Consider the following 27,177-nt stretch of genomic DNA (forward strand, 5'->3'; position numbering starts at 1 on the left):
GTACTCTTGCAGACCAGAAAACCATCCGTATCCTGAGCTGTCTCAAAAGAAGCATGGCCAGCAGGTTGAAGGAGGTGATTCTGCCCCTCTCATGACACTTCACCTGGAGCCCTGCGTTCAGTTGTGGAGTCCTCAGCACAAGAGGGACATTGATCTGTTAGAATGAGTCCAGAGGAGGGCCACAGAGATGATCAGAGGGCTGGAGCACCTCCCCTATGAGGACTGGATGACAGAAGTGGGGTTGTTCAGCCTAGAGAAGAGAAGGCTCCAGCGACATGTTCTAGCAGCCTTCCAGTACTTAAAGGGGGCCTGGGAAAGAGTGTTTCACCATTTTGTATTCGATTTCAGTAAACAGTCCTCATTCAACTCGTATCTGAAATAAGGATAAAATTCAGGAAGTTCTGTAAACAATCTCATTTCACATTTTAGATTTTTTAATAGGATTGATGATATTTACTAAAAAAGCAAATGTACAACAGCACAAGAGCTTAGATACAGTTTGCTCATAATGTAGCATAACAGACATCTTTCAGGCATGATATGATGCCCAGTGTTAGTGACAGTGATGTGACATTGCCTGCATTCTCCTCCTTTACATCTGTTGTCACTACTGCAAAAAATCAATACTTGATAAGGAGAGGAGTGGGAAAGGCTGACAAATAGACAAGAAGCTTCTTGACAAACTCTCAGAGGGGTACTGTGTCAAACTTCATATCATCATCTGCATCAGTACCTAATGTGCTAGCAGACCAGGAGGGGAAACAAAAGGTCATATACATGGAAGTGATGGAAGGTTATTGTTTTGCTGTCTTCTTGCATCCTTCACTGGGATGGTGGATCTACCCAATACAATCTATCTTATGATTAAGAATATAGCACTTTGGGGGAAGTTTTGGTTCACTTTGGTAGATTTCTTTTTGCTGTTCATTCAGTGCTTAAAAAAAAAAAAGGACTTATCTCATGAATCCCTGATTGTACAAATAATAAGGTCAAGGGAATAGATCTGTGTTTCATACATAAGTGCTCTGTCAACAATACTTTCCAGTTGTTATGTCAAGTAACATCTTGTAAATTTACAAGCTAAAACCTTTTTTGTTATAAAGAATGTCCTTTTTCATGGACTGGGTGGAGACATTTAATAACTAACCATTGTATAGAAAGAACTTAAATTGTTATATGCTCCAATAAGTTTTCAAACAGTCCCACTCACCCCAGCTTTCTGACTTTCTACTCCTTACCCCTATTATGAGGGTTTTAGAGTTTTTAGTTTTCTGAATAGGGTTTGAGTCTTAAGATTAGTAATGTGATATCAATCCTTACACAGAATTGGAGGTATATCTAGACTTATCTCCTTTCTTTCCTGTATTATTTTTGTCACAAAATGCGTAATTTGTTAGATTCTTTGCAGAAATGCTTTTCTGTTACATGAATTTCAATGCAGAACAAAATGTTTTATCATGTTCTTCCTTTTCTGAAGAATGGTGTGATTCCTACTTGAAACAGCTTGTTTGAAAAGAGCTTAGAAAACAAGGAACCTTGCATCATTCTGAGAGAATGATGAGAGAGCTGGGGTTGTTTAGCCTGGAGAAGAGGAGGCTGAGGGGAGACCTCATTGCTCTCTACAACTACCTGAAAGGACGTTGTAGAGAAGAGGGTGCTGGCCACTTCTCCCAAGTGACAGGGGACAGGACAAGAGGGAATGGCCTCAAGCTCCGCCAGGGGAGGTATAGGCTAGACGTTAGGAAAAAATTCTTTACAGAAAGGGTCACTGGGCACTGGAACAGGCTGCCCAGGGAGGTGGTTGAGTCACTTTCCCTGGAGGTGTTTAAGGCACGGGTGGATGAGGTGCTGAGGAATATGGTTTAGTGTTTGACGGGAACGGTTGGACTCGATGATCCGGTGGGTCTCTTCCAACCTGGTTGTTATGTTCTGTGATTCTGTGATTCAGTCTCTGCATAAACTCTTTACCATTTAAACCTGTCTTATTTCATAGAATAATAGAATGGTTTGGGTTGGAAGGGACCTTGAAGATAATCTAGTTCCAACCCCTCTGCCATGTGGAGGGACACCTTCTTATTCTGACAAGTGTAACAAATAGTTAGGAAAAATAGTATAAAAGACAATATTAGAACAAAACTCTTCAGGAATATTTCTCTCTCATAGATTTGCATTTGTTTAGGTAGATTCATTTTCCATGGTATGCTGAATGTCCAGTCACATCTTAATGCTTAATCAAAACCAGAGTCGTATTCTTCACTACACAACACTGTAAGTATAAAAAGGCAATTATTTAAATAAGTGTGTAAAACAGATACTCCAAAGGCATTTCTCACTGAATGTTGCCAAAGGCAAAATGTAATTGAATGGAAAAATGGATTATTGAAATGTTAAAAAGATACAAATATCCAGCTATGCATTCAACCATCAACTGTTCCGTGACAGACAGATTTGAAACTGTACTCATGTCTGTACTGATGACAATACAAAGATGCTGAAGGGCTGTCCTGAGAAAGAATCTAGTAATAAAATATCAGTAGAAGCAATATTGTAGTTATTCATTATGCTATGAAGCAATAAGTGTTTTATGATAACTTTTTACACCCTGGAAACCAAGAACATCTAATCCTTAGAGTCATTAGTAATGTTTCTTTGCTTGTTTGTTGTACTATGCATTCAGATTATTCATTGAAAACTTATCAGCCTACTGAAACAGACGTTAGTGAAGTGGGCATTTAAATCCAGACTCACGTAGAAGGCAATGAGATATTTAAAATGCTATATAGAAGTCTTGTGGTATTTGAGAAATAATGATGTGGATCTAGAGAATCTTGTTAATCAACTAGTGAGCTTAACGTATATGGAACTGGGGCAAGATTTACTGTTACTGTTTCATGATATCCATTTTTAAAAGCCTGTTTGGAATGATTCCCTTTGGGTTCCTAAACAATCTCTGCAAATACCACACTCAAAAATAATTGGAGAAGACTAGAGTGAAAAAGAGCAGAGAATAATCTGATGAAGGGGAGACACAAATGGGGACTAAAGAGCCCCACAGTTTAACAAATCAAAACCATACAGGATTTTCATCATCTACATATGTTGGTTATCTGTGAAATCTCAGTAGAACTGTATTATGCAGAAATTGCAGCACAAGGGCTTATATAGAGTTTGCAACACTTCTGAGAAAGGTATTTGGCTGGCGGAGACTTTTTTCTTAGTTGTGTTTTGGGTATTTTGTGTGTCCAATATTCTGTTCTTCCTTATGAGTGTAATTGAGTGGTTGCACCACTTTTGTGAGTGAGAAGTGTATTTGGATGCCAAATAATCTCATGTTTTTCTAGGGGCATCTGGTTTTGCACATAGTGTGACAATTGTTCAGGTGTTTGTGAAAATGCTAGTTGAACTGGGAAGCAGTTTAACCACTTCCCCAGAAGCCCATATGATCCATCTGTCTGCTTGGGAAAACATGTAGGTGTGGTTGCAGTTGTCAATATTGTCAAATTTTCCATATATCAACACAGTGTTTACGGGGTCATTTCACTGTACAGAGAATCCACATACCTTGAGAAAAATTTATAGCCATAGTTGAATGCTTGCTTTGGAGCTACTCTTGAAATCAGCCTTAAGGTGCAGCAATTTAGAATCTTTTTTTTCCCCACTTATTTGTGCTATAACTGGATTGTTTCAAACTAGATTAGCTGAAGGATTGTTTGTTTGCATTTATCCTGTAAAAAGGCAAAAACCAAAACTAAATCCAAAACCAGCTCTGTGTTTTTATGCACCAAAAATTTCACATCTTGAGAAGTGCATGCAGTCGAGGTCTCAGTGCTTCATGGAGAACATAGGTAGCAAAAAGGTACATGAAAGTGTAAGAAAGAATTATTAGTGTGTTGGAAGTGATGGACTAGCTACTTTACAAAGTGAGACTGAAAGGTCTTAGTTTGGAGAGGAGAAGACTAAGAGGGTGTATGTCTTAAGTTTATAGCATCATGAAGGCAGCACATAAGGTGAATATCAAACAGTTATTCACCAAGTCCCACAGCACTTTAGAGCTTTCAGAAAAAAACTGTAGGAGATTAATTCAAAACTCAGTGTCCAGGCTTGTGCCAATACTCCCTAGTCAAGTCTGATAGGGTCACTGGTTTGTGCTTGGCCTGAGCTGGATTTAGCAGGCAGTCCCTGTGAGACAAACAGCCTCCAGGAATGTTAGCGGGACTGAAGTGGCATCCTGCACCTATTCTCTAGAGGGAGCAGGGGCAAGAGGAAAAACTGGGTAAGAAAGTATGTAAAGATGCCCCAAGACTGAGAAGAAGAAAACCTCAACATGAACGTCACAGTTTCCACTGACAAAGATGTACAGATGACAGTTACTTATTATAATGTCCCTCTTACCAATTCTTGAGGAAGACTGGTACTGTTAAGTATTGGATGCAGAAGGACATTGGAAGTTCAAACATAATATCAAGGAAGAGGGTTGGTGTAAGAAAGGTGGTGCAGAAGAGCCTCAGCGGGATCTCCTGCTCCTGCTGCAGTTGTGCTTAGTGAAGGCCCATTCATGTGGATCCAGAGACAATGACAAATCAGTCCTTCTCTCTCTGCACTTCTTGTGTGTTCTAGAGCATGTGTAGGCATGGACCAGCAAACATAGGCAGGCTGACATCTTTCTCCTAAGTAGCTGCCTTGTATATGGTGGTAATGTCATTACTGCTGGAGACAAAGTACTGGGCTAGAAAGGCTGGTATTGAGGGTAGTAGCACATTTCTTATGATTTTGCTCCTGTTTATACTTACTATAAATTTCATCAGAGCAATGTATTAAGATATGCTAAGTTCATAGCAGAAGGTAAAAGGAACACCCATGCCATCTGTTATGATAATCTTAAAATACAGATTGCTATTAGCTATTTTCTAACTGACCTGGGAAAATACTTTGATCAGATAAATGTATGAAAGCTAAATACTCCAGAAAAAGATGTCTTGAAAGTGCGAAGTCTGTCTTTCTGTTAGTACAGTTACTTTCAAAAGTGTGTGCAAATATTTAGTGGAAAAGAAATTCCTGAAAGTGTTTAGCTGAAGTTTGGCAATTAAATGTACCTACTAAGGAATTAAACTTATGAAATTCTAAAACTCTACTTGAGTTGCCATTTTAGTGTAGTTTATGTACTAAAATTGGAACTCTGAATTGTCAGCCATTTCCACGAGAATTAATTCACGACAGGTGACTTCCTTGATCTTGCAAAGTAAAAGTTCTGAAGTTCATAAATGGAGTCCTTGGATATTCTTTGTGTGATCTACTAGTGTTTTATTTGTTTAATTAATTAAAAACTCTGTACTTTGTTTCTTCTTAGGCAAATTACTGGTAAAATAGCTGTTGGTTGGACACTGAAATTTGTAGGTGTTTCATAATAAAATAGTTGTCACACACATTTCAGGAATTTCAGGGATCGATGTATGTATCAGTCATATACCTAAACACAGGAACAAACCCACGAATGTATACAGATATCCATCTCTCCCTATCTACAGAGAGAGACATAAACAGAGAATAGACCGCTTTTTTCCAGGACTTTTAAATTATTCTCTTTCTTCAGACAGAAGTAAAGTGTGGGGGTCTCACTCCCAATAATCATCTACCATTACAAGGAAACCACTGCCTCCTTCCAGTTGGCCTATGTGTATTGCAGCAGATTAAACAAAGTCCTTAAATCACAGCATTTTTTAGCCATATAAGAAAGTTAATCAGGAAATTAGTATGTAGACACTAAGCAATGTTCATATTATACATGTCTTAGTGACATTTATAACCATGTATTTCACTAGTGCTGAGTTTTGGTTGATTTCTTCCATTACAGCATTTATACATATGGGTTTTAGCTCTGTGAAAAGCTAAGTGTCTTTAGCTTAGATATGGAATGAATGGTGATGATTTATCAATAAGAAAAGATGAATAAATCTAATATACATCAAAAATTCACATTAGAATTAAACCATTCAAATCTGGTGACTAGAACAGTAGTTTCACAGGTGAAGACACTTTCATAACTGTACTTGTCTCAGACATTAAGAGCTCCACCACAGGTTCAGGTGATTTCACATTTCAGAACACAGATTTATCTTTCTTGGAAAGAGGTTTGTTTGACAATTGAATTAAAAAATATCCACTAGTAAATAATTTAGAGTAGATTATATTTGTATATAATTGTTTTATATTTGAGTATATTATATTGAAACAATTTATTCTTTATATTTTCTTACCTATTATATAATTTTGTTGTTGTTGTTATGGAAATAAAGACCTTGTAAGTTGTTTGGGGTTTTGTTTGGTTTTTTTGGGGTTTTTTGGGTTTTTTTGTATTTATTTAATTGCAGTCCTTCGGTGGTATTTTGCTGGTTTTTTTTTGTTTGGTTTTTTTTAATAGTTTTATAAGTGGCACCGCTTAGGTAGCTTTTATGTGAAAATTATCTCAGAGCTTAAGGAAATTATTAAAACAAGGGAAAGACTTATCAGGAAGCCCCAAAACAACAAAGCAGCACTCTGAAAGATAGTAGCTGGCAGAAACTGAGTGACAAAAAGCTGCTCAATTGTGGAAAGTCTTCCTCATGTGTGTGACGCCCCCTGGCAGTAAGAGGCTGAGTTGGGTGCCTGGGTTGTGCCTGGGAGGTCGATGGATGCACCTCTATGCTCCTGACCCCATGGCTTCTCTCTGCTTTCATTCACCTGTGCTGCTGTATGATGTCTTAAGGAGAATGGAACTACATGAGATTCTGGCATACCCTGTGGATGAGGAGCAATGGAAAGTCTTCCTTGTACTGGCTCTGTACTGCCACACCCTGCTGCCTCCTCTCCAAAAGTGTTGCATGCAATTGGAGGAGGTGAAGCACTGCCCAGGTGCCTTGTCATTTTCTCATTCTGCAACATACCGTCAAAACATCAACAGATAAAAACGTAGAATTCAAAGATAAGTGAGATCCTTCAAAGATGAGTGAAATCCTGAACCTAGAAGCGGAGATGAAAATCTCGTACTAACAATCTGGTACCCTGGGTCGTCTGATCTCTTCTAGCAATCTGTGTTTATCCAGCATGATGTTAACTTTCTTATCTCTTTACAGCCTGGCAGTACTTACAACAGACTTGTCCTTCTGTTGTTGCTACCACAGTTCCCTTGTGCTTTCACTGTTTTCTTATCCATTTCTCACTTACTTTAGGAGATGTTTTGACATGTTTAACATGCAAAAAGCAGTCAAGTTTTCTTTTTTAAACTTTAACACTGTACATTTTGGAGAACCTTAGACTAATGGTCTAGAATCTCTTCTTAACAAATCAAATCCTTACTTAAAAATTGAAGGTTCCACAGCAGTTAAAACATAAAAAACTTTCCACTCTTACTCATTTTTTTAATTCCAATTTTAACATTTGCAAAATTGCTTATTTTAAAGTAGCAGAGTGTAAAATACAGAGAAGAAAAATATCTTTCCAGGTAAATTTATAAGCAATATGTGGTTCACAAAAATAGTTCTATAAAACTCCTTGTTAACATCAACCTTTATTTCAATTGCATATGCTAAACAGCAACCTTGACAGGGGACAAAAGAATTTTTTCAAAGGGGGAGAAGAGATACAGGCCTTCACCATAGACCTATATTTTATCCATTTTCCTAACAACAATTTTAATAGCTAATCCTGTATTTATGCTCTAGAAAAAGCAGCTTTATGATATCCAAAGATTAAAGCTCTTTCAGATTTACTTATTGAAGAAAAATTTCTCCTTAACTTCACAAAATGTGTAAACTCAGGAAGACAGCCTGTTCAAAATTATATCAGATACTTTGAGACACCTGAAGAGGTATTAACATTTTATCAAAGACCTGAACCTGCCAGGACTGGGAACATGGCAAGCTCTGTCTCCAGTCCTGTTTTGAGTTAAAGGAAATGGAGATCACTCAGCACTTTAAATGATCTCAGGTTCTTAGTTTTTGTGGATAAGCAAATCAGCGGCCTATTTCTGCTCACGTGCAACTGAGTGGAAAGAGTTAGGGAAATTTTTGTTTAAAGAAAATTTATTTCAGAAAACCACTATTTTTCATGGCCTAGTTCTGTTGATGTAGGATAGAGACAGTACATCTGTCTTTTAGTAGAAAATTATTATCTTATCGTGAACTTGTGCAATTGCAGCTACATGCATTCCATATTCTCTATGCAAGAGACCACAAATTAGTAGAAGTCTTGTTTTTTTGTGTGTGTGCTAATTTTCAGTGCTTTAACTGACACAATTTGGTTTTCCTAGAGTAATGTAGAAGTTCTTGACCCTTCCCTTCCCTTCCCTTCCCTTCCCTTCCCTTCCCTTCCCTTCCCTTCCCTTCCCTTCCCTTCCCTTCCCTTCCCTTCCCTTCCCTTCCCTTCCCTTCCCTTCCCTTCCCTTCCCTTCCCTTCCCTTCCCTTCCCTTCCCTTCCCTTCCCTTCCCTTCCCTTCCCTTCCCTTCCCTTCCCTTCCCTTCCCTTCCCTTCCCTTCCCTTCCCTTCCCTTCCCTTCCCTTCCCTTCCCTTCCCTTCCCTTCCCTTCCCTTCCCTTCCCTTCCCTTCCCTTCCCTTCCCTTCCCTTCCCTTCCCTTCCCTTCCCTTCCCTTCCCTTCCCTTCCCTTCCCTTCCCTTCCCTTCCCTTCCCTTCCCTTCCCTTCCCTTCCCTTCCCTTCCCTTCCCTTCCCTTCCCTTCCCTTCCCTTCCTTCTTCTTCAAACAGAGTATTTGAATTATGACACAGAACCAGTTTTGGTGCAAGTTTAATTTGCAATAATAATAATAATATGAACCCAGTGATGATAAAAATGCAGTAGAAGTGACTTTTGTAAATAAAAACAAACAATAAATTATTCTTGTTTACAGTTGCTTGAAACATGATTGAAATGTAGATAAAATGAGATATAACAACATTTAATAATTTTTTTTCTTCAAATCATCCCCTAGTGTGATGTTTCTGGCTGCTTAGCTCCACTGAAATAAAAAAAAAAGTACTTTCCTTTTAGCAGAAAATTATCACCTTATCGTGAACTTGTGCAATTACAGCTACATGCATTTCATATTCTCTCTGCTGTGCAGAACTGAAGATTCTGTTTTATTTTTCTGATTATCGATTCATATTACTGAGATTTCATTCCTTTTTTCTAAATTTGGTTTACTTTATAATCAGTCTTAACTTTGTTACTTAGAGTATTATGCCTTTTCCAAACCTAGGAAATGAAGTTGGCCAATAATGTGATTTTAGATGTTTGCATTCAATAAAGAAGAGCAAATAATTTTAGCTTTGGGTAGATATATTTCAAACTGCTTAAGATAATTTGGATGGCAGTGCATTTAAAATACTTACTGGCTAATGAATATATAAATGAATGCTGTTGTCAGTTTAACTTTGATTTTTGAACTAGTATGTTTCTGACTTTACCTGCATACAAAAGGGATATGCAAAGATGAAACTAGTAGCTAATACTGGATTTTATCTTGATTAATTTAGATTGCTTCAGGAAGTGATGCTTTGTACATATGAATAATCCAATTTTCAAATTAGTTTGAAAAATAGTGAATGGAGCATTTTCTGCTTATTTGATTTTGGAATATACATTTCTTGTGGCAGTGACATTAGAAACTTAGGGTGGCTTTGAACTTACTGCCACAAAATTCAGTGACAAGGTGCCCAGCAGTAATATAAAACAAATCTGTGCATTCTGGACATGAGGAAAGTAACAGGAAGCTAGGGAGGGGGAGGGAAGAAGGCGGGGGAGGCTTTAGAGATGGAAACTATTTCAGCTGAGGTAGAAGCTGAGGTTTGTAGTTTTCACTTCGAAACTCTAGGGATCAGACAAAGTTTGCAACTGAATTCCAAAAGCAATGATGCAGTAGAGCCGATGTTTTAACAAATGTACCCCATGCTACAAGAACTGGAAGTCAAGGAATAAAGAAAAGTTAATCTGACCATAACAATATGGAAGACTTCAGGAGAGAGTTTGAATTTACAAATAATTGAAGAAATTAAGACAAACTGACCATTTTATAAGGCCCTGTCAAAAGCATTTTAGCAACTGTGTAAAATTCATTCTTGCACAGGAGGGATGATTTCAGAGTGGAGCAGATACAGTCAAAGAAAACCAGAAAGGAGAGCCTTTTTATGGTTGGAAAAGGTAGGCTTTTATTGATTTAGCTAATAGAGTGAAAGTTATCTGGTGTCTATTTTATGTTGGATAAGAGGAAAGAGAGATGAATCTTTCTTAGAAAAAATTATTAAGAGAAGAAAAAAATTAATTACATTAAGCTGAAAATCAATGCAACTTTGTACCACCAGAGCAGTGAGGTTTTACAAAAATTGTCTGTAAGAGAACACTTCTAAAGTTGGTCTTGATCCATTTGTATAAAGGATGTATTTATTTGTGATAAGGAGGTGGAGAGAGTGGATGGTCTGATTTAGAAAGGGAGAATGGCAAGAATCATAATGATTCTGTGATTCTGTTAAACCTATTTCAGTCCTACTTTTTTACATCTTATAGAGGAATTTCTGCATCTGCTCTGGCAAGCTGTTGATGTGATGATGAGGAAAAAGAAAAAAAAAAAGAAACATATATTTGACAGCCCTTTTTGTTTGATAAATTAATGGCTTATAGCATCCACGTCTGAGATACTATGACAACATGTGTTAAATGGAGGACCTGCAAGAAGCTAGACAATAAATATGTTTTTAGAGTCTGTTACACAAAAAAACATCCTAACGATTTGTTGTGACTATACTAAATTTGGAGATTAGGGAATAAGAGCTTTGTGGCAAGTTGTTAATTTGTTTTGATCCGATATTATAAACAATTTCCACCCTTTCCAATGAAGGATTCTTGCAAGATAGGGGTACAGTGAATACGCTATCCAACTTTTCTTCTATGCCCCTTTGTGGTACAAATGTGTTTAGCCTTGTGTTTCAATAGACTTTGACTCTAAAACTGCAGATACAGGGCAAATTACATTTGCTCCCTCAGCTTTTTTTCCATTTGATCAAAAATCCTCATTTATTCCCACTTTTTTTAAAGAAAATTATATCCATTATAGTCATTTGAACTGACAGAACTTCACAAATTAATGTTTAGTAACTTAGAAAAATATTGTAGAATGGATTTTTAAGAGGGATGTTAAATTATACTGCAGTTTCTGAGCCTGATGCTTTTTGGAAAGCCAAAAGTTTTAATTGACTGGAAATTTGATGCCATCAGAAGTAGTGATAAACATAGACTTCCTTTCTTTAAGGAAAGGTCTAGTCATTTTTTGTCAGCATCTTCAATATGAAAATTGTGTATTAAAAAGGCGTCTTTTAAAGCCATTTCTCACCTCCTTTATTATTTTGGCCATCAAACCAAACACTTTTATGTTTAAGATGAAAGCGAAATACACTTCTGTTTAATCATTCTGAAAAGCTTTCCTTTTTAAGCTTTAGACTTTCAATTATTAAGCGCATAAATGAGGTTTTCTTTCAGCTAAAAGTCTGCAAATTTCAGAGGACTTATACGTTAAACTTCAGTCTTTGATAGCATCCAGCAACCCAAAGTAGTACTGACACCAGTGATACCTTTTGCACGAACGATCAGAAGACTCCTGGGTTGCTAATCATATATACATATAATTTCACATTCCCACAAATAATGGCTACTATTTAGAAGACAAGCTTGGGGGAAAATGATACTAGGGTTTTTTACTTGTTTGTGTTTTTCCCTGGCATTTATTTTTAAGGTCAAAAGGTAGAATTTTTTACTTTTGTTCTGCATACCAAAGATGGAATATAAACTGCAGATACTTTATATAGGATCATAGAACCATACAGTGGTTTGGGTTAGAAGGGACCTTGAAGATCATCCAGTTCCAACCCTCCTGCCATGGGCAGGGTCACCTCCCACTAGACGAGGCTGCTCAAGGCCCCATCCAATCTGGCCTTGAACACCTCCAGGGATGGGGCACCCACAGCTTCCCTGGGCAACCTGTTCCACTGCCTCACCACCCTCATTGTGAAGAATTTCTTCCTAATATTTAATCTAAATCTTCCCCCCTCCAACAGGTGAATGTGAAATATACATTTATATATAAAAAGTCATCTTAACTTGCAAAAGGTTTAATAACCTACATCAGTGATAGACCAAACATTGAAGAGGTATTTATTGATAATAAGCACTAGATGTAGCACACTAAGAAAAACATCCAATAATAGCTGGCATGTTTGGTAATATGCTGAATGTTTCCTCTGTAGGGAATATACCTTAACTTATCTGACTGTCAGAAAAGCAGAAGCTGAAAGTCATGAAGTTTTCACAAGCCCTCTTTCCTCTCTAAAATTTTCAGCTTTTTCATTGGTGATGTGGGTTGACAGCTGGCTGAACATGAGCCAGCAGTGTGCTCAGGTGGTCCAGAAGGCCAACAGCATCCTGGCTTGTCTCAGAAATGGTCAACAGAAGTAGGGAAGTGATAGATCCCCTGTACTCGGCACTGCTGAGGCCATACTTCAAATTCTGTGTTCAGTTTTGCACCCCTACCAACAAGAAAGACATTGAGAAGTTGGAGCATGTGCAAAGAAGGGTGGAAAAGCTGGTGAGGCTTCTAGAGCACAAGTCTTAAGAGGAATGGCTGAGGGAACTGGGGTTGTTTAGCCTGTAACTCCCTAGATCCTGTTGTCCCTTTTTGTAGATGGGTATCACATTTGATAATCTCCAGTCAAGTGGGACCTCCCCAGTTAGCCAGGTCTGCTGTTAAATGATTTATAGTGGCTTGGTGATCACTTCTACCAATTCGTTCAGTACTCTTTAGTGGATCTCATCTGGCCCTATAGACTTCTGTGTGTGTGTAGGTGGGGTAGCAGTTTTCTAACCATTTCCTCTTGGATTATAGGGGCTCCATTTGCTCTCTGCCCTGTCTTACAGCTAAGGGGTCCGGGTACACAGAGAATAACTGGTCTTACTATTAAAGACTGAGGTGAATGAAGCATTAAGTACCTCAGCCTTTTCCTCAGCCTTTGTCACTAAGTTTCTGCCCGCATCTAATGAAGGCTGGAAATTCTCCTTAGCCATTCTTTTGCTGCTAATATATTTACAGAATTATTTTGATTTCCCTTTACCTCAATAGCCAAATTAAGTTCTAGTCAGGCTTTGGCCCTTCTAATTATTCCCGTGCATAACCTCACAACATCTTTGTAGTCCTCCTGAATTGCCTGGTCCTTCCTCCAAAGGCCATAAGCTCTCCTTTTTTTTCCTGATTCCCAGCCAGAGCTCTCTGTTCAGCCCAGCCAATCTCCTCCCATCACCAGCTTCAGGCACATGGAGACAGTCTGCTCTTGCACCTTTAAGACTTCCTCACTGAAGAATATCTGTCTATCCCAAAATTCTTTGCCCTTCAGGACTGCCTCACAGTGTACTCTGTTGATCAGTCTCCTAAACAGACCAATCTCTAGAAGTCCAAGGTGGCAGTTCTGTTGACTTCCATTCTCACTTGTCCAAAAACTATCATTTCATGACCACTATGCCCAAGACAGCCTCCAATCATGAAAGGAGCTCATTTTCAGTGATGTGTTTTTAAAAGCTTTGTCAGTCTACTTTTTATTGTAGTTGAACTCTCTAGCCTTCTGTTGATACATGTGAACTATATAATTTCTTGTTTGGAAATGTTTATTCAATCTCGAGAATCTCAGAAGAAATTTTAATAGTTGACCCTTCAGACGCAAGTGTGACTGTAGAAGCATATTAATTTTGTTTTCATAGGAGTTCTGTAGCTTTTAGTCTCAAGTGACAATATCAAAAAAGGTTAGTTGATTACAATTAACGTTTCTTTAACTAGGTCATAAGAGAATAAAATCTAACTTTAATGGTAATTAATTGGCACTTAAGCACATATTAAACAACTCCCTTGTTAGTCTCATAAAGGCATAAACATTGTCTGTAATTATCAGAACCAGATTTACTCCACTCTGCTAAATTTGGAAAACATAGCAGACAATGTGCATTTCACTAAGTTCTTAATTCAAGTAATAATCTAGCACAAAGAAGAATTTCATAAGGATGGATAACTATATTAGTTTTGATTTTAAATTGTAAGTGGTAGCTCACACTTTATGACTAAATTCTACTCCAATGTTCTACCAGTCCTTACTAAAGGCCTGAAAAATAAATTCTTTAAAATGTAGCTCAGATAACTAGTCTTGCAAACATAGTTTTATTATATTCTAACTGATTCTTAGGAGACACCAGGGAAATAACCACCCTAGCTATTATTCGGGAATCATTACATTATGCAAAAATATACAGTTGTTATTTTTATTCATGGGACTAGATGTAAGATTTTTGTTTGGTGTTGCTATTTTTTTGTCATGAAGATTATGAACAGAAACCAGAATTCTATTAATGTTAATTAATTTACTAGCTACAGTGGTGCTAAACTCATATTTTTGCCATTAGTAGCAGCAGAAGGCCACGGGCTGTGGGCTGTCCTTCTCATGCAGGTACCAGGGCTGACGGGCTGCCCTCAGAGTGAATGGATCTGAACTGGGCTTACCAGGGGCCTCATGTCCAAGTTCCCATTGCCCAGCCTGTCAGGTCCAGCTCTATGAGGGCTACTGGAGATATTATGGGGCTGTGGAGTATCTTCTACTCGTTCCCTGAGAGCATGGGGAAGGGATAAGGCTAAGGTAAGAAAGTACATAAAAATTATCAAGTGAAAGTTGCAGAAGGGCATTAGAAGGGCAAGCGTAATATCAGCAAAATGAGCAGATGACAAGATGAGTATTTTTAATAAAATAAACTGTACTGAAACTCTACTGAAAATTTTTGATATATCATAATATGCATGGTTAGGCTGTTAAAACATGAATGTGACTGACAATAAAATCTTAGCTCTGCTTCTTACAAGGTACTCTGCATGAAACTTGTTATATGTACTTCACATAGAACGATATTATGCTTTCAGGAATAAATAGAATTTCATCTGCTTATTTTGTGTAAGATGCTGTTATCACATGGTAAATAAATAGTCACAGTAGCACAGGTGCATTAAGACATGCCACTGAAAATTTTGGCAAATGTAATTTAAGGAAATGTTTGAATTAAAGTAAATTTATGTGGTAAAATGAGGTAATACTTGCCTCTGTGCAAATAGGCATCCTTCAGTTTAGAACAAACTTATTTCTGGTTGTAAACTTGATTTTTAACCAAGCAGTAAGTACTCAATTGCTGTAATCTGTCATTTGTGATTCTGTAATGTATGGTGCCTAGTGTTCAGCAGCTGGTACAGAAAAGCCCAGATCAGCTATAGGCACGTGCTGTGTGGATACCTTGAAACCCTGAGACAGCTCAGGTACTATGTGTTCTGGTTTGGTAGCTGAAGTCCACAGAGTTCAGATTAGGCTAAACAAAAAACATTTAGTTTCGAATGGTAAATGAACCGTCCTGAGAACCTCTGGGAAACGTCTTACTGGACACATTATTTCTCATCAAAAGTTAGAGTCATATTCTCTTAAAAACTGTTTGGTTAGTTATAATTATCCTTCATTCAATTTTGCCAATCTCTGGAGAGGCTAAAGACAATCTTAGTGGGGAAGAGATTGGGCTGAGAAAATATATTCAAGACAGGAACAACTAAATGAGTGCTATCTTGCAATTTTTTTTTTGTAGTACTGGCCATTGTGCTAAGTGAGCACTTCATATAATTAAATATTCCAGTATCTCTGGTAGGCAGCCAAAAAATTTTTTTTCTTCATAAATTTGCTGTTACTCAGGGGCATCCAATGAGGCTTATGTCATGAGAAAGCATGGATGATTGTTTTTTCCAGTTGTATGGCCACACAGTTTAATAATACTAATTTAAATTCTCAGATTCATCCTACTGATGAAAATCCAGGGGGATACAATGCTTCTTTAAGTCTGCTACTAGCACGAATTTCAGTATTTAATAACGTGCAAACTGGAGTCAATCCCACTTATCCTTCCTTGTAGTCACAATTGCAATATAGAAGCTGTGAACTGGTTTTCTTAAATTTGAAGTGCTTTTGTAGAATACTATTGGTTTCTTTATATTAAAAAGGACTTTTTAAAAATTTTTGAAAATTGAGTTCATTGTATAAATGCACGTTTTAGTGGATTAATAGGAGTATCCATTTACCATGAAGCTTATGCAGAATCACCTTACTTCCTAAACCTCTTATCCTCTTCTATTGACTTCTTTAGTATACCGTGCTGCTTCTTCGGTGAAAGCTGCAGGTACCAAGAGGGAAAATATTTTACTTAATTTGTTAATTTTATTACAATATAAAATACTTTTGGGACACATTTATTTGTTATTATGAATTTCTCCAAGTTTCAACTGATCAAAACTGATTTTTTTTTCACAGTTATTAGAGAAGAATTGTTAAGCATAATGGATCAGATGTTTGCATCTAAAAGACGGTTTGCTAGCTGCTATTTCATGCCTGCAAGTCAAGGGTTTAATACTTTTAAGATTCCAGCATATATTTAAGTCTTACACAAACATAGTATATTATTAAAAAGTCAGTTAATATCACAGTCAAGTTTAGGACAGGACAAAACAGGAGGAAAAAACAGTATACACTTGACATCACTTGCTTCAAAAGTATGTACAACTGAGATTTACCTTTCATAATAAAGTCATGCTTGATGATGCATTTCCATGAAATTTAACATCAAGCTTTCCCATATATATATGCATAAGAATATGAGAATTTGGTTTTCCTATTTTTTCAAAGAAAACTGCCCAAGCTTTGAAGTATAAAAAAATCCCATTTAGCATGGAGAGATGAAAGTATCTATGAATAAGTACACAGAAATTGTAAATCTGATATTTAGAATAAAAATACAATTCATTGTCTTGACATAAATCAATTATTGTGCAAGAGCTTCCTAAGGATAAGGAGGGAGGAGAAGAGAAAGAAATTTAATAGGTTTAAAAAATGTGCTGTTTTTAAAAATGAGGTAACAGTAAAAGACCATTGAGGACAAAGAAAATTTTAAGCCATCTGGTGGCAAGTAGAACTTTTTGTTAATATTCACTCATTTCTAAACCGAACTGTCAGTCAAGACCTCTGCAGAAAGCACATGTTCAATTGTCATTGAGAAGACTTCATCCGTTTTCCTACACACTTACATTTAACTGCAATTTGCATTTGTGTTCGAAGTTTATTTAAACAGCAGAAGCTATGGGCTTTTTTCCTTTGTCCTCCTGACTTTTCTGTTTATTCTGATTTTTCTGTTTTCCCTCCAACAAGACTAGAGGATTGCTTGAAAACAATTTATCTTACAGTCAGTCTTCGGCTAGTAGTAGCTCCATGCCCTTAGGTCATTTCCTTTTTTTCTAGAAGCTATACTCTTACCATGTTTTCTATTTATGAATAGAAATAGTCAGAAAGCAAATACATTTTCAATCACAAAGAATGTTCTTTTCTTTCTTTTTGAGATATTTATATAAACAGAACTTTGTTGTAAAAATATGTAATGCTTCTTTTACAAGGTCCATTATTTACATCACGTCAAAAGTCACTTTGCAGATAAGATGATTAGTGTTACTATTTCTTTTTTTAGAAAGTAATTTTTTATACAGATGACAACTGGCTTTAAATATCCTGAAACTTATTTCTTGTAACATAATTACCTTGACATAGGCATTTTTAATAATCTACTACCTTGAAAACACCAGTTAGTCTTAATGTGGTGTTATGGATACTGTCTACACACTGTTATTTGGTTATTACCTTAACATTTTTGATAAAGGTTTGCACTTTATGATGTTGAAGGATGTTAAGGTGTTATTAGAGTTAACAACTTTGCAATACAGGCAAACTAAATAAAATTACTTTAAGTACAGAAAACCCCTTACATCTAAGATAAATAAGATTACAATAATAATTGTTCTTTGATTTCAGGAGAGAAACATGTAGGATGCATGTTCAGATTTGTGATTAGTAAATCTTGGGTTTTATAATCAACTTTTAGTACCCTATTATTTTCACTGACTGTAAATCATTTGGATTGTTTACAAATGTAGCTATATATGTTTAAGCACATCTACACTGATGATTGCATTTACTGTAGAGATACCTGAGTTAGATATACTCAGGTAGACATAAGCAATCCCTCACTGACAGCCCAGAGCTCAAACTGGCTTCATGTACACAGTTTTCTGACAGGTTGAATTGAGCTGCAGGAAGATGCAGTGCCTACCCTGCCTTACATAGAAAATGCATAAAATTATACGCAGTGCAAGTTGAAAATAGCTACTTTGGGATATATATATATGCTAAGAAGCTAATTAACATTTTAAAGATAAAGAAACACAGTAGTAAAATGGATGAGGAAAGAATATGACAGGATTCAGTCTATTGGAGGGGATGTCCTTCAGCCCTCTAAAAAGAGCTAGAACAAGCCTGATGCTATCTGTTCAAGTTTAAGAAACCTTTCAGAATTGTATCTATCTTGCACTGTCCCTCTGAGACAGTGATGAGTTTCCTACTGTACACAGCACTAGCCTTAAAAAAATTGATTGAGATAGTAATGGAAGCATCATCATAATTTATTTCTTCTTCAGTAGGGCACTGAACTTCATAGAAATATATGCAGTAAATTTATATACATTTACATTTTCAATAGGACTTCTCAAAGAAGGTTTCTTAAAATTTTCGATTTTTTTCATTCTTTTATATTTTTTATTGTGATTTTAACATTCAAATTTTCCTAAACTGATGAGTTAAAGGGCAACTATGTTTTTCCTGTATATAAGGCCTATATACATAGACATATATAGAGCATAAATATATTACATATATGACATAACTATATATAGGTTATATACGTGTGCTAAATAGAAGTTACAAACTAGTTTAGCCATTTCATTCTTCTGATTTGAAATAAAAAAAATTAACTCTAAATTTATCTGCTCAAAGCGATGCTGAAGAAAACTAACTGTATGAAGCTCAGGATTTCTAAATCTAAAATTAAAGTTGGCTTGATTTTGAACTCAGGATGAACACTCATGTGTCCCTGCTTCTGTTCTCATCATTGAGTCTGTTTTCCTGTTCTGTATCATCACTGGATAATTTCACTTCCACTCTAATTAGTCTGCCCCTTTGAGATGTATGCCTGGAATTACCTACGGGCAGATGAGCCTTGAGCAGTTGATTCCATGGCAATTGCTTATAGGATGGTGTATATATATTCTGAACAATACCTGTGGGCTCCGGCTGAAGCAGGCAGACTAACAAAACCACAATACTTGCTGTAAAAATATAGAAATGTTATACTACCATCAACAGTGCCATTATCTCACACTTAACACTGGGTTAAATCACGCTATTTTATAAATAAACTGTGTCTATGCTAGTAGCCATATCGTAAACAAATGTATTTGTAAGGGAATTCACTGTGTCTGAGTTATATCACTGCTTTGGGAGAGATACCTGATCATGTGAGACTTTGGCAGACCTTTATGATTTCTGAATCACATGTAGGTATCTGAAAACCCCTGAAGTAATTATTTGTATCTCACTGTTGGGTCCTAAGTGAGCAAGTTGTATATACAGATACTTATCCAAGGCATCTTTAGAATGCCACTAGCCTCAAAGGGATTTCTCATTTTCTTGCAACTTAGGTGTGAGTTTGAATAACTAAAAGAAGGGCTGACTGTTCCACTGCCCAATAACCCTTTTGGTGAATAAATTTTTCCTAATGTCTAAACAGAACCTCCCCTGGTGCAGCTTGAGATCATTCCGTCTCATTCTATCACCTGTCACCTGGGAGTAGAGACCAACGCCCACCTGCTTTCAGGTAGTTGTAGACAGTGATAAGGTCTCCTCTCAGCCTCCTTTTCTCCAGGCTAAACAACTTCAGTTCCCTCTGCCACTCCTTGTAAGACCTGATCTCCAGCCCCTTCACCAGCTACTTTGCCTTTCTCTGGGCACAGTCCAGGACCTCAATGTCTTTCTTATAATGAGGGGCCCAAAACTGGACACAGTATTTGAGGTGCAACCTCACCAGTGCTGTGTACAAGGGCAGAATCACTTCCCTGGTCCTGCTGACCACACAGTTTCTGATACAGACCAATGTTGTTGGCCTTCTTGGCCACCTGGGCACACTGCTGGCTCATGTTCCGTCAGCTGTCAACCAAGAACCCCTAGTCCTTCTCCTCTAGGAAGCTTTCCAGCCATTCTTCCCCAAGCTTGTAGGGCTGCATGGAGTTGTCGTGTCCCAAGTGCAGGACTTGACACTTGGCCTTGCTGAACCTCATCCTGTTGGTCTCAGCCCATCGATCCAGCCTGTTCAGATCCTTTGGTAGAGCATTCCTACCCTCAAGCAAATTGACACTTCCTCCCAACTTAGTGTCATCTGTGAAGTAACTAAGGGTACATTCAATCTCCTCATTCAGGTCATTGATAAAGATACTGAATAGAACAGGACCCAGCACTAAGCCTGCACTCATGACCAGATTCCAACTGGATTTAACTCCATTTACCACAGCTCTTTGGATCCGGATATCCAGACATTTTTTTTACCCAGCAGAGTTTATGCCTGTCCAGGCTGATAGCAGCCAGTTTCTCAAGCAGAATACTGTATGAAATGGTGTCAAAGGCTTTACTAAAATCCAGGTATACTATATGCACAGACTTTCCCTCATCCATTAAATGGGTCTCCTTGTCATAGAAAGAGACCAGGTTATTTTGGCAGGACCTGTCTTTCATGAAGCATGTTGATTAGGCCTGATCACCTGGTTGCCTTGTGAGCGCTGTGTGATAGCACTCAAGATGACCAGTTCCATTATCTTCCCTGGTACCGAGGTCAGACTGACAGCCCTGTAGTTTCCTGAATCCTCCCTCTGACCCTTCTTGTTAATGAATGCAACTTCTGCCAACCTCCAGTCAAGTCGAACTTCTCTAATTATCCAGGACTGGTGGTGGATGATGATTGGTGAGCATGTCTGCCAGGTCCCTTAAGAGCCCTATGTGACTTAATGATAGTGTAGAAAAAACACTGTAACAGATATATATATGTTTCATTGTGTGAAGAAAGAGTGTTGTCTATATGAAACATCTTTTACTCTGATAAAATATATTTAACATTAGAGAAAAGAAACAGTTGTAGGTTTTTAAAAGGTTTCCAAATCTTAAAAAAGTCTATCCTTACTAAACCTGTTAGAATGTTTATAATTTAACTTCTTAGAGTTTTAGAAAAACTATGCAATGATAAGGAAGGACAGAGTATATGAGAAGGAAAAGCCTATAGAATCATAGAATCGTTAGGGTTGGAAGGGATCTTAAAGATCATCTAGTTCCCACCCCTCTGCCATAGGCAGGAACATCCCACTAAATCAGGCTGCCCAAGGCCGCGTCCAACCTGGCGTTGAAAACCTCAAGGGATGAGGCATCCACAACTTCCCTGGGCAGCCTGTGCCAATGACTAACCACTGTCATGGTGAAGAAATTTTTCCTTACACCAAGCCTAAATCTGCCCCTCTGCAGTTTATACCTATTCCCTCTTGTACTATCACCATGAGCCTTTATGAATAGTCCCTCTCCAGCTTTCTTGTAGGCCCCTTTCAGATACTGGAAGGTTGCTATAAGATCTCCTTGGAGCCTTCTCTTCTCCAGACTGAACAACCCCAACTCTCTCAGCCTGTCCTCATATGGAAGGTGCTCCAGCCCTCAGGTCATCTTTGTAGCCCTCCTCTGGACCCATTCCAACAGTTCCATACCCTTCTTATGTTGAGAATTTTAGAACTGGACACAGTATTCCACATGAGGTCTCACAGTAGAGGAATAGAGGGGCAGAATCACCTCCCTCAACCTGCTGGCCACACTTCTTTTGATGCAGCCTGGGTTATGGTTGGCCTTCTGGGCTGTGAGCGCACACTGTTGGCTCATGTCAAGCTTCTCATTGACCAGCACCCTGAAGTCCTTCTCTGTAGGGCAGCTCTCAATCATGTCGTCCCCCCTTGTGTACTGAAAACGGGGATTGCCTTGACCCAGGTGTAGGACCTTGCACTTGGCCTTGTTGAACCTCATGAGGTTCTTGCAGGCCCACTTCTCCAGCCTGTCCAGGTCCCTCTGGATTACATCCCATCTTTTTGGTGTGGCAGTTACACCACTCAGCTTTGTGTCATCTGCAGACTTGTTTGGGGTGCACAAAATCTAGCTATCAATATAATTGGTGAGGATATTAAGCAGCACCAGTCCCAGTATGGATGCCTGAGAGATGCCAGTTGTCATGGATCTCCATCTGGACTTTGAGCCATTGACCCCTACTCTTTGAATATGACTATCTAACCAGTTTCTTGTCAACCAAATAATGCACACATCAAATGCATATCTCTCCAATTTAGAGAGAAAGATGTTGTGGGGGCCATGTCAAAGGCTTTACAGAGGTCTAGATAGATCACATCCATTGGTTTACCCATGTCTACTGCTGTGGTTACCCCATTATAGAAGGCCACTAAGTTGGTCACACAGGACTTGCCCCGGTGAAGCCGTGCTGGCTGCCATTAATCACCTCCATGTCCTCCATGTGTGTTAGCATGGCTTCTGCATGGATCTGTTCCATGATCTTTCCAGGCACAGCGCTGAGGCTGACAGGTCGGTAGTTCCCAGGGTCATCTTATCTACCCTTTCTAAAAATGGGCAAAATGTTTTGCTTCTTCCAGTCCCCAGGGAGTTCTCCTGATTGCCATGACTTTTAAAAAGTCATGGAGAGTGCCAATTCCCTCAGGACTCCGGGATGCACCTCATCAGGTCCCATAGACTTATATATGTTCAGGTTCCTCAGGTGGTCATGAACCTGATCCTCCTCTACTGTGGGAGAGGCTTTACCCCTCTAGTCACCTTCTCTCTGTCCCATGACCCAGGAGAGGTGAGGAGAGCAGTTGTTAGGGCAGACAGAGGCAAAGAATTTGCTATGTACCTCAGCATCTCAGCACCTGTTGATACGAGGTCACCATTCCCAACCATCAGTGGGGGTACATTCTCTTTGACCTTCCTATTTTGATTGGCACATCTTTAGAAGCCTTTCTTGTTCATCTTTACTTCCCTTGCCAAGTTATGTTATGAATTATACAGTATGACCTTTCCTGAAATTTAGTGTCCTGACTATACTCCTCACCTGTCCCATATCCCTCAGGACCTTGAACTCCACTAGTGCATGATCACTGTAGCCCAGACTGCCTCCGATCCTGATGTCACTGATGAGTTCACTTGTATTGGTGACCATCAGGTCCAGTATTGCATCTCCTCAGGCAGGGGTCTCTGTCACCTGGATTAAGAAATTATCTTCAGTGCTCTCCAGGAGTTTCCTGGATTGCCTACAACTTGCCGTGCTACCTTTCCAGCATATGTCAGGGTGGTTGAAGTCCCTCAGCAGGATGACAGCTTGCAAGCATGTAGCCTCCTGTAGCTGGAGGAAGAAGGCTTTATCTGTGGCTTTCCTTGATTGAATGGCCTGCAGTATACACCAACCACAAGGTTTCCGTTGGTTCTTCTGTCTTTAATTTTGACCCACAAGCTTTCAACCTGTTCATGGCTACTCTTCAATGACAGCTCTTCACATTCTATCCCTTTCCTGAGATAGAGGGTGACACCTTCACCACTCCTACCCAGTCTGTTGCTTCTGAACATCCTGTAGCCTTGTATAGCCACACTTCAGTCATGGGATTCATCCCACCATGTTTCTGTGACGGCAACTAGATCATAGCTTCCTAGTAGTACAGTAGTTTCCAGCTCCTCCTGTTTGTTATAGCAACAGTGATGACACATTACTTGAAATCATTTATATATAGTTTTACTAATGGATAACAAACAAACCCAGTATTTGCTTGTAATTTCTGTCATAAACTGCATTGACCACACCCAGACTAGGAAAGCTATTTAATTTGGGGGTGGTCTAGATGCAAAACCTAGCTGATATCCTGCCTCTAAGTCATAGTGAGACCCAAGCACACACAGATCCCTGACAGTTGTCTTATTTCTGCACAAAATAAGGCCAGGGAATAACAGCTCAAACAGGTCTCAGTTGTGCTCCAGCAAAAATGCTTTCAGTAGTGATTTCAAAAAAAAAAAAGTGAAGATGTCAGTCAGCTAATGACAGCGATTAAAGACTGGCAAAATCCAAATCAGTGATAACAGATACCTGTGTGCCATTTTGAAGACGCTTTAAGAGGTACTGATTCAATTCTACTTCCCTGAATATGTGGAAAGTTCCCCTTTGACAAACTATTTTTGCCAGAATCCCTATATTAGTATACTTAGAGGCAGAAATGATAAAATTAAACAGAGAGAGCCCATCAATTGTCAAGTAGGGCTATAAGTGGCATCCTTTATCCTGACTGGTAATTTTCTGAATGCATTACTTTAAAGACAGGCAATCTATTTTACAAGGTGATATGAAAGAGACAGAAAGATCTAACTCAGGACACTGGCTGGGGGCAATACCTGGTAATTTTTCCAGTATTCTTCTGTCTCTTTTAAGGCAGATTATCTCTATATTCAGTGCACTTATGAAGTTGCTCACTATTATTATATCTCACATATACTAATATTACATGTCATCATATGCACCAACTCTATTGATCAGACTCATGAGCTGAAGAAAAAAATCGCATGTAAATATTTTTACATGTAATGTAAAATATGCTTGGTGTTAAAATACTACTGCCATAGTATTAAAGTAACGTATACTGTATAATGATAGACTTATTAAATGACAAACATTTCTGAAGGGAGGGCATTCATGATGAACTATGTTTTCATAGTTCTGATTGAGACCCATCTTATACAAATTTTAGGAGCTATTATCAAAACACTACTTTTAATAGGCATATAGAGACAAAGTTTACTTTATACATTAGCTATACCCATTTATGTGAATATAAACCAGTTTATCTTACCAACATATTCAAAATCCTTTTCCTTACATGTTTCTGATGCTCATACTCAGTGTTGCTACCAGCTGATTAATTATATATAAGACCTTCTTCTTTTTATTTCAATGCACAAGTTATATTGCTGGTAATGAATAAAACAACCACTTTGAAAGGTCATATTTTATAATTCATAACTTTCCATGGTTAATTTTTTACACATTATTTAGTATAAAAGCTTGCAGGTGTTTAAAAAGCACATTTTTTTACCTTATGTTGATATCGCAGAATCACAGAATCATTATTTTGGAAAAGACCCCCAGGGTCATCAAGTCCAACCATTCCTGTCAACCACTAAACCATGCCCCTCAGCACCTCATCCACCCGCACCTTAAATACTTCCAGAGGTGGTGACTCAACTATCTCCCTGGGCAGCCTGTTCCAGTATCCAATGACACTTTCCGTGAATTTTTTTTTTCTGACGTCCAGCCTGAACATCCTCTGGTGAAGCTTGAGGCCATTCCCCCTTGTCCTGTCCCATGTAACTTGGGAGAAGAGGCCAGCTCCCTCCTCTCTACAACCTCCTTTCAGGTAGTTGTAGAGAGCAATAAGGTCTCCCCTCAGTCTTCTGTTCTCCAGGCTAAACAACCACAGCCCCCTCAGTCACTCCTCGTAAAACTTGTTCTCCAGCCACTTCACCAGCTCTGTTGCTCTTCTCTGGACTCACTCCAGAGCCTCAACATCCTTCTTATGGTGAGGGGCCCAGAACTGAACACAGTATTCGAGGAGCGGTCTCACCAGTGCTGAGTACAGAGGGAGAATAACCTCCCTGGACCTGCTGGTCATGCCGTTTCTGATACAAGCCAAGATGCCATTGGCCTTCTTGGCCACCTGGGCACACTGCTGGCTCATGTTCAGTTGGCTGTCAACCATCACCCCTAGGTCCCTCTCCTCCAGGCAGATTTCCAGCCAGTCTTCTCCTAGTCTGTAGCACTGCATAGGGTTGTTGTGCCTCAAGTAGAGGACCCAGTATTTGGCTTTGTTAAGCCTCATGCCATTGGACTCTGCCCAGCTGTCCAGACTGTTCAGATCCCTTTGGAGCCTCCCTACGCTCCAGCAGATTAACACTTCCACCTAGCTTAGTGTCATCTGCAAACTTGCTTGGACAGAGATAAGAAAATACTGTTAATATTCTTGAGAAGAGGATTAATCATCTTTATTTTGCAAGTGGCAACTTTTATTAGTTTCAGTCTCTATTGATTTTTTTTTATTTTATTTTAAAAATAGTGTAGATATTTCTGAAAGAGTGAACTGCTTTTGCCTACTGTTGACAAAGTGTAAGTGCATAGTTCTTATTGCATTGGCTTATGCTGGGATAAAATTAAATTTTTTCATAGTATCTTGTATGGTGCTATGTCTTGGAGTTGTGATGAAAATAGCATTGATGATAACACAGGGATATTTTAGCTGTTGCAGAGCAGTGCGTGCACAGAATCAGGGTCTTTTCTTCCTCTCAGACTGCCCTGTTATGGAGTAGGCTGGGTATGCAGAACAGGTTGTGAGAGGACACAACCAGGACAGATGACACTAACTGACCAAAAGCATATTCCGTACCATGTGACATCATGGTCAGCAATAAAATCTGGGGGAAAAGAAGGGATGAGGGGGAAGTTCAGAGTTTGCCATTTGTCTTCCCAATTGTCAGTTTGTTGGATTCTAATCTCCATGATCAATTTGACTGTCAGATGGTCCAAATTTTTTAGAGCTGTTGTTTGTCTCATATTATTTTAATTCTAGAAACTTTGGGGGAACAAAAAAATGTGTTGTGGTTTAAAATGTGCAGGCCATTAAAAGCAAACATGTGGTTTTGGTATCTTTAGAGCAGGGAGATTCATTAGTTTTCTAAATGTGCCAAAGCTTAGATACCAAAAAAAAAGACCAAGATTAACATGCAAAGAAAGAAAATACCAGTTTTGCCTAGAAATCCAAAACAAAGTTTGTGTTCTCAGTTTCAACAAAAATTAATGTTTTATTGAAAAGTTCATGAGATCTGACACACACACCTCCCCACACAAAAAAGGAGACTAAGCCTATAACTCAGGAAAAAAGAGTGAGAGGGTAGAGACAAAGAAGCATTGTATGCATCTGTGTGTCAGCTGAGACAAGAACTATTTTGAAGGTGATTGTAGTTTTTTTTCTTAATTTGTTAAATAAAATCTATTACAGGTACGGTGGGTTTTTGAGTTTTATCATTTTATTTTAAATTATACCGATG

The sequence above is a fragment of the Phaenicophaeus curvirostris genome, chromosome 1 (assembly GCF_032191515.1).
Source record: "Phaenicophaeus curvirostris isolate KB17595 chromosome 1, BPBGC_Pcur_1.0, whole genome shotgun sequence".
Classification (NCBI taxonomy): Eukaryota; Metazoa; Chordata; class Aves; order Cuculiformes; family Cuculidae; genus Phaenicophaeus; species Phaenicophaeus curvirostris.